Raw genomic sequence first — 14301 nt, 5'->3', positions numbered from 1 at the left:
AAACACTGGCCTTTAAAAAAAGGCTCATAGCTATGCCATGGAGAAGACGATTACCATAGCGTTTTATTTAAACCCCGAGGCAACAAATGAGGGCAGAGTCGAGCTCCAAAAAAACTGTAAGGCTCATCGGGCCTTTATTTGACTTTATAAACTACCTTTGATTCGCAGTCAGGAGGCAGGGACTCCAGACAAAGGCCCATTGTTGCCTCCTCTCTGAAAGTTGTCCTAACCCTTTTCATGCAAGGTCTGTCAATTTAGACTGTAAAGACATAAAAGGCAGAGTCGATGTCAAAAGGCTTTTTTTTTTTCCTTCAGGCAAAATATTTGCACTTGGTGCAAGTAAATGACTTTCGTCTGGGGAAAATGGCATCGCACGTGTGAGTATAACTCCTATTTTTTTTTATTTATAGCAAAATTTACGCATGCATGAGACATTAAAACACACACAGGCTATGTCAGCAGAGATAAAAATCATTATTCAGATTTGTGACATTCGTAAGAATCTGAAGAAAAAATGATCATTTTAGTGGTTTTCAGTAAATTTAATAGCGACTCTTTAACAGAGATGAAAGCAGCAGCCCAGGGTCTCCATAATGATACATAATATATCCTATTTCAAAGCAATTAGCGCAATCAGGCGGATAGGGGCACTTTGCTGCCACTAAGTAACAATGCCTCACGGACATTTAAGCTTCAAGATGCTATTCACACTGCAGTGCCTCAGTCCGTTTGGCAGGTGTATGTGCGCAAAGGGCCACAAGTCATCTCCTCGTTTCTGAGGCCACTTGATATGTTCCTGTAATCCCACCCCATCCGGCGATAAACCTATTTAAATTTCATCCAGTACAGAATGAAACTTGCTGTATTTAAAATGTATAATAATTACTATGTGTAAAATAGACAAAGAAAATGTGGTGTTTTAAAATACAAACATGGGATCTAAAAAAAATTATCAATCAGACAAAATGATAAAAATAAACTGGTTTTAACATTAAAAAGAGAAAGAAAAAAATATTTTATGATAAGCTTTTAACAATTTAGTATTTTTTTAAATTATTTAAATTTTGCTAAATCTGTCACGACTTCATCACACACACAGTGAAAGTCGAGATGAAAATATAAACAGCTGTTTGGGCTGAATAAATGCAACCTTGAATTTGGAAGTTTCAGGGAGAGTTCAGCCTAAAGCTGAGTCACCTCCAAGAACAGCAGGAGCACAGCAGCTCGGAGAGAACAGAGTCCAAATGTGAAGGCATGCAGGCTGACGATGATAAATGGAGAAGAAGCTCCGGCCGTTAAACGACTTCATGCGGCCTGGAGAAACAGGAGGAGGAGGAGGAGGAGGAGAAGTTTTTCGAATTATTAACTCTCTTAGTCAATCAGATGCACCGCTTACTGAACTTTATTCCCCATTCATCTCCTTCACCTTTCCCCGGCTGACAGGCAGGATGAATGCGTCCCCACGGCGATGATAAAACCCTCGTGTGGTTCAGGAAAAAAAATAAATTTTTTTTGCTCGGATGTCGCTGAGAGAGGGAGGGCATATTATTTGCGTGGCATCGTCTCCAAATCGGCATGTGTGTTGGTTTAAAATCGCTTGCTAGAAAATATTGACAGTGTATCCAATCTCTTCACTGGCAACAGCGTGCTCACATGTAATATAAAACATGTTTGGGTTAGTGTTTCACCTTTTTTTGTTTTCCCTTTCTTTTTTTTCGCACATCAGTGGATTATACAGAGATCCCGGTGCTCGGCTCTGATTGGCTCAACCGCGTTAAAACCTCAGCAACCTGCTCCACAAACACACCTGCGACCGCACCACCCACTGTTTAAATATTCATGCGCTAAGTAAAAACCTGCACTACTACTGAGGTTAGGTTGTTTAGGAACAATGGACCTAACAGAATAAATAAAGGGTCCCACAGTTTGGAACAGACCATATTTTTTTCAATGCAGTGATTTATTGCCATCATTATTTTAGTCTAACTTTGAAAATGTCATTTAAATATGCATTTCAATTTAAATATATGCATTATTATTATTATTATTATTATTATTATTGCTGTAATTGTAACGCCACCATCCTATCTTATTTTTTTTAATTAAAATAATATTAAAAAAGATCTAAATTAATTAATAGAATAACTTAATTTAGAACTCAATCAGGTAGACCTACACACATGCTCAGTCGGTGCAGAGATTTATTTTTTATTTGTTTATGTTGTGTTTATTTAGGCCTTTATGAAAAGTTGCCTCTTCGTCCATTATTTGTCTTTCCCCCCTCTGTGATTGAGCTGCGCACAGACGCACACACGCACGGGCCTTCTTCCTCCAGATAGCATCGCTATCCCTCACACCATGACCTCTGCATGACTTTAAAATCAAAATCACTCCACCATGTGAGCGGCGGTATCAGGCAGAGCGCCTGCCGTTCACTGCTCTGCGAAACTTAGATAAAACTGCGCCTTTTTCAATTTACAACATTTCATCGTTCAGTCAAAGACATCTCAATTACCCGAGGTATTGGTGTGAAATTGAATTATCGCCACCCCCCTATTTCTCTCACGCCATTAAACAGGGAGCATACTAAAATCATTTGCAAGCCACTGGTCTGGGTAATATGATATCTAAATGGACTGATTAACTAATGGCAAATCGAGGGATTTATTTCTGATAAGTCTGTCATTTGGGCTTTTCAATCGCCGAGTGCTTTTGTTGATTAGGGGCTAAATGAAATGCTTAATAAGCGCATAACAAGCAGCGGTTGCGGCAACAAATCCTTCCTCTAAACGGGAATTTAAAAAAGATGCTTGATGATGAAGTAAATGATGTGGAGCAACTAAATGCTGTCAGCCATATTTCCCAAAACAAATTGCAGGAATAATAAAAACATGGAAACATGTGCAGTCTTGTTTTAGGATAGAAATACTGCTTCAAGCAAAGATATGATATCATCGATTATTATTATTATTATTATTATTATTATTATTATTATTTTGTCGTTCAATTTCATTTCATTAATTATGTATTGATTTATTTTTTATTATTATTTTCTTACTGCACCACACACAATTCTTTTGCACCATTTTAAATAAAGAAAGTGCCTCAGTTTAATGTAACATCTTATACCACTTACTCAAATTTACAGGTAATTTCAGTACACATCAACAAACAACATAAAAAAAATAAGCTTTCCTTTTTGACCAGACCAACTATCTCCAGTGAATCCAATCTTCTTTGGCCTAAAACTGTAATCATTTTCCATTTCCATCAAGATAAGCAAGAGTAATAGCTGTGGGTATAAATATAGTCGCTCTGGAAATTAATTCTGTTTGAACGGACATCAGATACAAATAGGATTTGAAATCCAATCACGAAGATTTATACAGTGGTGTGTGGTTCAGCCATTTTAAAACGTGACTGCAAAATCTCCGCCTTGCCCTTCCAGTGACACCATGTACATAAACCATCCTTCACAAAAACCCTAAGCCCATCATTTTGGGCTGTTCCTTCCCGCTTTACAGATTTGGAACAAGAAAAGTAAACCGAAAAGAAAAAAAAAAAAAGACAGAAACAAAGGAGGGTGGAATCAGACTGCTCCCGTGGGAAGTCGTAAGTTGTACTGTAGATGGCCAGCCGCTGTGGACCCTGTCCCTCAGATCACAGCGTAGCAGACTTGGCTCCATCCTAATCTCACAAGTCTCAACAGTCTGCAACTCAAGTTTATCCAGAGGGGGTTGAGCCCCCGCCACCCCACCCCACATACACACATCGCCATCCCATCTATCCCAGCCCTGTCTTCCGCCTGCCTCCACCCAGAGGAACACACTGTCAATGACCCTTTCCTGACTCGGGCTCCCTAATCCTTTAAATGTGGCCAAAGCTTGAAATGATGAGGAGCTGGACTATTTTTTGATTCAGGTGATGTCCTTTGCCTCTCTGTGGCCAGCAGGGTCCGCAGCCTAAAGACACAAGAGATCCTCTGGTTGTAACGGGCAGAAAACTCCATGCTGAGCAGCAGGAATGCAGGAGGATTTGTGTCAAATTCAGCTCTGTGGGACTCTACTGTAGGGTACATCTCCTTTATGTGTTGAGGGAAATCAAGGGGGGAAAAGACCAGACACATGAGTCAGCAAGGAAACAGTCACAGAAAGTAATGCTGAGACTTACAGACCAGCAATACTGAGACTCTTTTTCAAGTCAGTTTTATATAGCCACCACTAAATACCCCTTCAGATTATATGTGTTCAAGTTACGTTTATTTACTGAGATATGTTTTCAATGTTTTCAAGCATGAACGTTGGATGAACTTGTCCAGTAAATGTCCAAATTACTTAGACACAGTGAACTCCATAAATGACATTGCCAAACTTCTAAATGCATTCACACACGTTCCTCAAGTTCAGACATTGTTGCAAATGTTCTGCTATGACTTGTCGAACATATTTTTAAGTGTAAATTATAAGATTTTAGTTAATTAATTGTTTGCATCCTGGGTTACAGTAAGAAAGGTGGGCGATGGTGGACAGATGATGTCAAAGATCTTTTGCCATTTAAAGGAGTTGTCTCATACCTTGAAGGAGTTGTCTCATACCTAATGCAAACACACCAAAGATGCAGTTCATAAGCAGTGAGCTCACTCAGACAGCATCACTAGTACCCACCTTCTTCCACAGCCCCACCCCTCTCCTATGGGAGACATATTTAATTTAATTAAGGCCTGTCAACGCTATTGATTTTGGCACTTTCAATTATGGCCCAGCCGTTTATGGGCTCCATGGGCTGTGGATCTACTGATCTGTGATGAGGGGGCCCTATCAGCGCGGGACCACATGGACGAGGAGCCTCTTTGTCTTCCTTATGGCCCTGCGCTGTCTGCTGGAGACACTGACACATGGCTGTTGCCTCGGCCCCCCTCCCCTCCCACTACCCATAATTAATCCCTCATTAGACAGGTCTTTATTGTTTAATTTGTGCCGTTCGTAATCAAATTGGGCAGATTAATTGCTACAGAATTTAGAAACCGGGGTGAAAAATGACCACTTTTAATTGCCTTCTGGTTTTTATGAGGCCCGGGGCTCTTTACTGAGCCATCACTGGACACGGGTGAAATATCTCACATCCTAAAGAATTCTCTCTACACCAGTATTTGAGTGATGAACCATTACTGGGGCGCTCTTTTTTTAGAAAGCGCAGCTACTTAGCTGAAGCTCATTAAAATGTTTCTCTAAGATATATTTTCCCTTGCAGTCCTAATTGCAAAAGTCAACCATACAAATTCTTGTGTTTATTTATGGCCTCGGCCTTTTGCTTGTGTTCTGCTAGTGCGCTTCATGGTCTTCAGTTTGTGTGTGTGTCAGTAAGAGAGAAGGAAGTAAAGCATTTCAAGGAGGTGCAAGAAAAAAAAACTGTTAGTGTGTATGCAAGAAAATATATTTAATAACTGTCTGATGTCAGTAAACCTGAGACCAGCCGTTGGATAGCTTTGGATTATTATTAGTAGAAAGAGTGATTTGGATGAATAATGTTAGGTGTGACAATAAAACTGTAACAAGCTATTTGCTTAACACATTTTTACTGCATATGTTTAAGTGGTGGCTAAAACAGCAGTAGCAGGTAGCACTTCATAAAGAAATACTTTGTACGCTTTGCACAGGCACCTTGTAAATGCAGTTCTAAGCCACATTTAAGTGAAAACAGAAATGAATATTTCAGTCCCTTTGTATGGGTGAGGGTTCACAGAGCTGAATGAAGAAGTACAGGTAAACCTTTCTTCTGTGTGCCAGATACCTCATTTCACAGTAAAAGCTGTTTGAACACTTTAAATATGATTTAAGGAGACTGTTCTCAAACATGGATGCCTTTCATTTCCCATTTTCAGTGTACAGTGTTATTAAACCACCATCACATTAATATACACAATGCAATGAACAAAATATATTTACATATTTTATTTTAATTATTTAAGACTATCTAGCCTAGTAATTTAATCTCAAACCTTAAAGTTTTCCCAACCATGACCTTCCCCTTAATGTAACCTACAACTTTTTGTGCCTAAATCTAACTAAACGGTAACAACACTGTCAGATTTAATTTTGAATGAGACATCAGATCTGTGTGTCGTTGTAGAGAGAGTGGAGAAACAATTTATTTTGTTAAATCCGAAGGATTTAGTAGAAAATGTTCAGTTCACTCTGTCCCAAAATAGTGCAAATTTGGTAAATACAAAGAAAGAGAATATAGGCTAATTCTGAGCAATGTCTTTTTCCTGTTACAGGGTTTTCTTCTTCTACAATTTAGGGGAAAAAATGTATAATTATATCTGAAAACAATTACAGGTTGTGGACTGAGTCATTTTTCCTACTCAGTACATACAAATCTAAATATTACTGCTGATGGTGTGCCTAGAAATAAACTGTTGAACACAAAAAATAAATGAAACGTAACTGACTGGATTCCTATACAGATGCAATTTTCCTGTGTATGTGTGCACACTTGAAAATGAAAATGCAGCACCAGCATGGTGTGTGTGTGTGTGTGTGTGTGTGTAAGCAAAGCGTCATGTTTCAGTGACATCATTTAATGAGTGCACTGATGTCAAAAGTGGGGTAATTGCGTCGGCTGTCGTGTCACCATACACCTTGGCAATTATAGTGTCACTCAACGATTATGGTTCATTATCTCTATGAGAGGGCCGGCAGTCCAAACAATGGACTCGCACAAACCTATGTACTAATTGCTAGCAGACACGAGTAGACATGTGGAGCGGGCCGAAGTGGTATATGCGCTTAGCTTCTGTTGAGTGGATGGGAATTATGAGGGCGAGTTACACAAATATGATTATTAAATTTCCCTTGACGGACAGATGAGCATAGCGAGAGGTACAAGTGTGCCATTTTGTGATGGATCTAGCTGTTAACCACAGTGTAGGGGAACAGGGCTGGATGGCTTAATGGAAAATACTAAGAGCCACTTGAATGATGGAATTAAGGGTAATTTAGCAAAGGATATTGACCCTTTTTTCAAATGAAAAGTTGGCTCTAACTGGACTCATTAGATCCAGAAAACGTGACATAAGTGATCTACTCACACTGGAATTTCTACTGGATGTGAGATTATTTATTGAACTTCTCTTAGTTCCACTTTCTTAGATGAAAGCCTTTCCCGTTGATGAGCTGGTACTGCCGCCATTTTGTGCCCTCACTAACCCCTTTGTCCTCTCTGCACCACTTTAGACCTTATAAGGCAGCACGGATTCCTCTGGCTTGTATGCTTCATATTATCTTCACATCCCCCTTATTCAATATCTCTGATGATTATCTTTGTTGAAGTTGAGGCCCATGACCAGGAGCCTCTGCCCTTTTATGCACAACTGGATCCCGGCTCATGTTTTCTGTGTCATAGTGTAAGAGAGTGTAATTGGTTTTGTTTCCAGCAGATGGTTGTCCACTATTCCTGTGAACTAATACAAACTCTGGGGTGATTGTTTGGAGACATGCATATTTAGTTACAATTTATTGTACTTTCTGCAACGAGTACAAATGTTTTACAGGAAGGCATGGTTTCAGAGCTATGACTGTACCGCCCAGGCGGTGACAGTCAAATGTGGTCGGCATCATTGAATAACTTTTATATAACCACACTTCGTTTACTCTAAAGACACGCAATTCAGCTTGCTCGGCCTGAAATCCTTCTGAGCAGGTGAAATCAGTTCAGCAAATACAAGGGAGGTCACCCAGAAAATGTCTGGGTTGCTTTAATTTTTGCTTGACCTGCGAATCAAATCATTTATCGACAATATTTATTCCCAGTGAGTCACAGAGGACAGTCTACACTTTGCACCTTTAGGTGATTTGGTGATGCCAGAGTCTCCATACTCTAGTATTGAGCAGCTATGGCAGAAATAACATCAAAATAGCAACTAGTCAGTCAATAATGGGCCTGAGTCATGTAACAGTTCAATGTGGCAGCAAATTTTTAAATTGAATCCCTGTCAAAAATGGAAGAAAATTACCTTCTTTTTTCGTAGCTCTGTACCTTACAGTCTGCCAGTTTCAGTCATCAATGTTTAAAGCACACAGAGAAGCTCAACACAGCCGACTCTGACTCGTGTGTTTTGCGGTGATTGCAGAGCAACATCAACACACCAGTGCATGACAGAACCACCTACCACGCAGGCTCATCATAGATGTGACTATAAACCAAATTTGAAGTACAGGTTTAAACCAAACTTCAATGTTTCCCTAAACTTATCCTACCTCCACATAGAAACCAGTTGTTTTTGTGCCTAAATCAATCTAATTATAACGATAACATCGTCAGATTCACTATATGTAACCAGGTGTCAGATTGTTGTGTCATAGGGCGTGGACAGACCATTTTGCTATGTAAAAATTGGGTGTACATGTGATGCTCTGGTGAGATTGTGATTAAGTGAACCACACAGACTGGCTAACTATGAATATATAGTGTCCACTACTGACTGTAATTGCATTAAATGATTATTTTAGAAAAAATACCAATAAATGTAATCAATAAATTTGTTTTTATTTCTTAAATATCTCGAGGACTACAACTCAGGGTTACACAAAAACACTCACTATGAATTGGGGCTGCGTAGCTAATTATAGTTGTGCCGGGCCATGATGGCGAGGAGCTCCTTGCTGTGTGGTGGAGCCACAGAGGCTGCACAAACATCTCCTCAGAGGCCCCTGTTCCTTGTTTAATGAAACATTGCAGGGGCCCTGTGAATGCACGCAGAGAGGCACAGCACAATCTGATGGACAGTGTCACGGAGGCCATGCCAATTATGTTTTCAGCAAAAGCCCAGCAACCCTTCACCCTCCTTCATCTGTAAACCCCCCCAACCCCACCCCACACCACCTCCACCCTGCCTAGACATAGAATAACAGGACAGAGATATGATTACTAATCTGCACACCCCCCGCTCCCCAAATGCCAAACACTAAAAATGTTGGGATTTGTTTGTTCAGTCATCAAGAAGTGTTTCAAACTGAAGTGGGGGTCTGGAGGGATGATGGTGTAATGAGACTTTGCAGCTTCAGATGTTTGTTTTTGTTCTGATTGGATTGCGTGAGGCTTGATGTGTCTCTGAGTGCTCACTACTCTCATTATGGTTGTAGCAATCTACTTTTAATAGCAGCAATTTGTTGGGTCTAGCATGACTGGTGTCGTGGACTGTACACAGGACCACAAAGACGTGCTCAGCTCAGAACAAAGTAATGCACTGCAGTAAAAGGGTTCTCTGACTTGGCGGCTTGGTGATCTACTGTATGTCACGTCCTTTGTCTAAACTTCTGAAGCGTGTCTTTGTTCGCAGCCGCAGACGACAACTTCTTCCTCTCTTCTCTTCTCCTCTCTTCTGATTGTCTCCACTGAGGTGCCTCCGCTGCTCTATTCACATGTATGAGCATGTGATTAACTACTCTTCTCATGGATTCAGTCAGTTTTGCTGGTAGAGGTAGTTCATCCCCTTGACAAGGAAGAATGGATAATTCATTTGTCAGAGTCTGTAATTGTGTGGGAGTTAGACAACACATCTGAACAGAGAGCAAGCGGCAGGGGAATAAAAGAGAAATTGACTACAGGGAGGATTCTTAAAAGGTGATTTAGCTCCTGGTTTGAATGTGAATATGATCAGAAGAATAGGTACCAGTGGTTGTTGCTAGAATTAGATCTGTCTCTTTGTCACCTAGGGTTCGACTCTGCCTGAAATCATTAGCCCTTCATTTATACGGCATCTGCACCTACATACAACATTGGTTTAATTTAGTATTTTATTCATCAGTTGTATTTTATTCATTAGTTATATTATAATACAGTGTCCAGACTGTAAGTATTTTAAAACCTACGTGATGGAGATAAAGCCCTTTTAATACATAGTGCCCACTTAAGGTTTAAAAGTAAGAGATCACTTTTCTGCAGACGCCTGGACAGCTGTGTATCGTCTCAATGTTAGTTCATGCACAAAGGTGTCAATTAAATCTTAGTAATTAATGTTTACAGCAATTAAGTAAACATTAGGAGTAAAGAAGTGCCTGTGCATAGGAACAAAAATAATAATGAGCCTCAGAAAAAGCAAATACTTCTCAGGAAGCAAACAACGGAGCATTGTGTGTGCTCAGATTCTGCCAAATATGTCAAAACTCATTGGACAAAATCATAATTCTTAAAAAAATCACAAGAGTACATTAAATATATTAAGAAGACCAAGTTTCCAGAAAAAATCTTAAATAAGACAACTGTGTTTGACTTGATCTGGACACTGTGTTAAAGGGTATACTGTATATCTCCTTCCCGGTTATTTCAGTGCAACATTTCTTCCAGTGTGCTGCAGCCCATCCAGATACGTATGGTCTGAACTGTGTAACCATTAAACAGTCTACCAATACGAAAGATACTCTTTTTCTGCAAGAAGCTGTATCACATTCACTGTGGAAGTGAGCGTATACCTTCACCTTTATTCTCTTGCGTCATGCAGCAGGGGAGCCACTCAACCAACAATGGCGGATAAACCTACACGCACACAAAGGCAGAAAGGGCCTGTAAATGAACAGCGGAAGGGCTTGGAGTGGGGGACGGGGTCATGTCTTTATTTTTGTGTAACAGGATTAGTGATCCCATGAAAGGCACACAAAGTGACACGATTAGGGGCAGTGTCAGTTTCACTTTACAGTTTGAGGAGTTCCCATTTCTCCCTTCTGGGCGAGGAAGCTCAGCTGAGAGATCGCCTCAGCCGCTTGTGAACCCTTAAGGCGTGGCTTTTTGTGACACGAGGGCCTCTTCCACTCCTCCTACGTGTGCAGCACACAGCTCATTGGGCATGAGAAACACAATTAAATTCAGCTAAAGCAAGACCGCTGACTGTTCAGCTGTAGCCTAATAGGCTTAAGGGGGGAAAATAAATCTAATTGCGTGTTATTGGTCTGAAGTTAATCCCCCTTGGCTTGACACTAGAGTGAGCTTTGGCGGGTGTGTGAGGGGTGCTCTACGTTTTTGCTGCAGCTCAAGGTTCTGGCGGTAACAAATCCGAAGGGCTGCACTTGACTCCTGACAGGGTCTGAAAACCACTAAAAAGCTTTTTAAGTGGCCGTAAGTCTTATCAAGTGCACACTCTTGTATGAGGAGAGCCCCCTGTGAGAGTCCGCGCACAAGCGAAATGATGATGTCAGGACCACAGTGCTGAGTCATATAAGGTTTCAGTTTCTTGTGCGTTTTCATTTGCTGTGAGGGAATTATGAAAGCTTGGCAAGTTTCCATGGACTTCAGGCATGGGAGGTGAGAGGCAGTGCTGTGAAGTAATTGTTTCATTGCACAGTTTTGAGACATATTAGATGGGATTAATATGCAATTACTCTGTCTGCCAACGACACCTGATCTGATTTCTAAGAGCTATGTTAAATGAACCAAAGCGATATAAAACACTTAACTTTCTGTTTGGTTTCCGAAATGGTTTCCAGTCGTGTAGCAGCCCTGTGAACAGATATTTTTCTCCAGTCCCACCATAATTGGACCCTCACTTTTGCCCTTTTGTACATATTATTAAGTTGTTAAAACTATCCAGTCAGAGGTTGTGCATTTAACCGGATCGCCACACGCATTGTTAATCCCTTTTCTGTTATTTCAACTAGACAAGATTTGGCCTCTCTCAAGGTTTTTCTCTGTGTGTACAATACCTTTCATCTGCACACATGGTCATGAATGTGCCAGTTCTAGATGGCTAAATAGCTCGTGGTGTAAATAGGACCCAGACGATTGAGCTCCAAAGTGGATGGAAACAGTTTTCTAACTTATTTACTTTGGAACGAACAGGAAAACCACCTATTTACTTCCAAGCCCTCCTACTTTAGAAGATATAAGTCTGCCTTTAATTTAGTAAGCACTTCAACAACTCACTTTTCACAATGAGTACTAATGGTTCTCCCTTGGATGGCAGCCCTGTGGCATGTGAGATTCCCAGCATTGTGACGGCCTCCTTTCCTGCATGGAAACACCAAACAGACAAGTCAGCTAACCTCAGATGACACTGGATTTGGCTCAGTGCACGTCGGCCGTTGATGGTTATACCCACTGTGGCCGCTGAAATGCCCAACCAGGCCTAACGGTAACTTCCCAACGGTAGGTCGCCAAGACGTGGTGGTTTGTGGTCACTTCCAACATGGATCTTGGCTTAAGCCTGTTGTGTAAAGACATGAAACTATCCAATTAGAGCCTTAAGAAAACGCAGAAGTTTCTGTAATGGAAGACATGCTTTGACTGTTCTAGTTAGCACAAAGACAATTCATGTCACGTGGATGGCCGTGTCATATATTAAGTCTTCATACACTATCATGACCATCTTTTCCAAGGAAATCAAGTACAAAAGGAAAGAGAAAAGAAAGTGAAATGATCAACAAAAAAGTCATGCTTCTTGTTACATCACACCAATTACTCAAAATTGTTTTGTTTTGTAGATGATTTTTTGATGAACTGTACTAGTAACTGCGAAGCTTGCTGACAAACCGCGTTGCGTTTCCTGTGACTGCTTCATAATAAACTCCAGCTCCCGTTTTGCCAGTTAAATTTGCCACTGCAGCACCAGGAAATGTTTGGTTTGTGTTAGCAGCAGTCTTTTAACCAAGTCACATTCTGCAGTCGTGTCCCGATACCTGTCAGCGTTGCACACAACTAGCAGTATTGTTTTTAACATTAGATAACATTAACAGTAACTTAATACAGCATTTTGTTCAGAAATGTCACCACAGACGCCTAGTTCATTATGATGAAAATACACAGTATTACAGCTGCAATGCTTTAATAAGTGGGCCAATAGGCTACAAGAGAATTATAAATAAAATCTCTGAAATGTCCGAAAAGTTTAATTTTAGAGGTCCTGCATTTTGAGTCAGGTTCTTTTCAAATTCAGGCTTAACTCGTGGAACATGAAGGAAGAGCCATTCAATAAAATAGGTATGAGTGTTGAAGCGATTCTGACAGGTAACATGATGACATTTTCCTGTAAGGGTTTTATACTGTTAATGAAAAGGTACCAGTGAGTATTATGTCTCCTTCCAAGAGAGGATTACCCAGAACTGTCATATAAAACAAAAGGGACATCACCTGTAGTAAATCTCATGGCAGAGTGACAGAGGCTAGATGTTTTAAAGTTGATACAGGCCAATGAATCTCATCACTGTAGTCCAACACTGACATGAAAACTGCCTCAACAAGATGCATTTTTTATAACTAATACACGCTTATCAATGTGGAATCTGAGTGAATTTATCAATTCAGGTGCTGAAATATTTATATTCAGTGATTTTCTCAATGATAAATCTGGGTCTGGATTTACTATAGCATACTTTGCTTTGGCAGCATTTAATACTGTTCTAAGTGCATCTCGTGGAATGGTGGGGCTGGTATGGTAAATGATGGAAATGATGTACATCTCTTTTTAAATTAATGAAAAATTCCCTATGATTTAGAGGCCATTCATTTTCTGCTGCATGAGTTTGATCCATCAAAAGTGCACCACTGACAGCCACAACTAAATCCAAATTATCATTCCACACTATGGCCCCCTCGTATTATGTAGCCAGACACATATTTTATCCTTATTCTTAGTTTGCATGTTGCTATACAACATATATAATGCCCTAATGTTATTAAATTTACATTTGTACAGAAACAGGAGCAAGTGCAATTTGTAGAGTCTTAAACTATCTACCCAGAATGGCAGAACATCTGATGAATGTCCAACTCCCCTCACAGACATGACACACAGAGTAACAAGCGCTTATCATGTGGAATGGGGGATAGCAGTCAATAATTAGCACTATCAGTTATGTTGTTTTAAAGGAAAGAATCTCCTTGGAAGTGAAGTCTTTGATCAGAGCCACTTATCTGGACTCTTCTACACATTGGGCCTCTGTTTAGCGTCCAGATAGCATCTTTAGTTAGCTATGCGGCTTCTTCCTTTGTGTGGTCAAGCACGGAGCAGATGAGCTGCTGGACTTCTGTGGTGACTTCTCCGAACGTCAATGAAACCCGAAGAGCACATCGGGATTTTCCCTAACACTGATAAAATCCAGATTTAGTGCCGCTCATAAAGCACGAGGCAAATTGTCCGCTCATAGCTATCTACTTCAAGACCTGGTAATAGGAATGGGGCCCACTAAATTTCCATCTCAAATACCTCTGTCAACTGAGGTGGATGGTTTTTTTTCCTTTACCCTTTCATCTCTGTTTCAACTTTTATTAATCCTCCTAAAAGTGTAAACAACATATTTACAGTAGCTTCAC

This window comes from Chelon labrosus, assembly GCF_963514085.1.
Source record: "Chelon labrosus genome assembly, chromosome: 4".
NCBI classification, from domain to species: domain Eukaryota; kingdom Metazoa; phylum Chordata; class Actinopteri; order Mugiliformes; family Mugilidae; genus Chelon; species Chelon labrosus.
The sequence above is the reverse complement of the archived record's forward strand: the minus strand, read 5'-3'. Positions refer to the sequence as shown.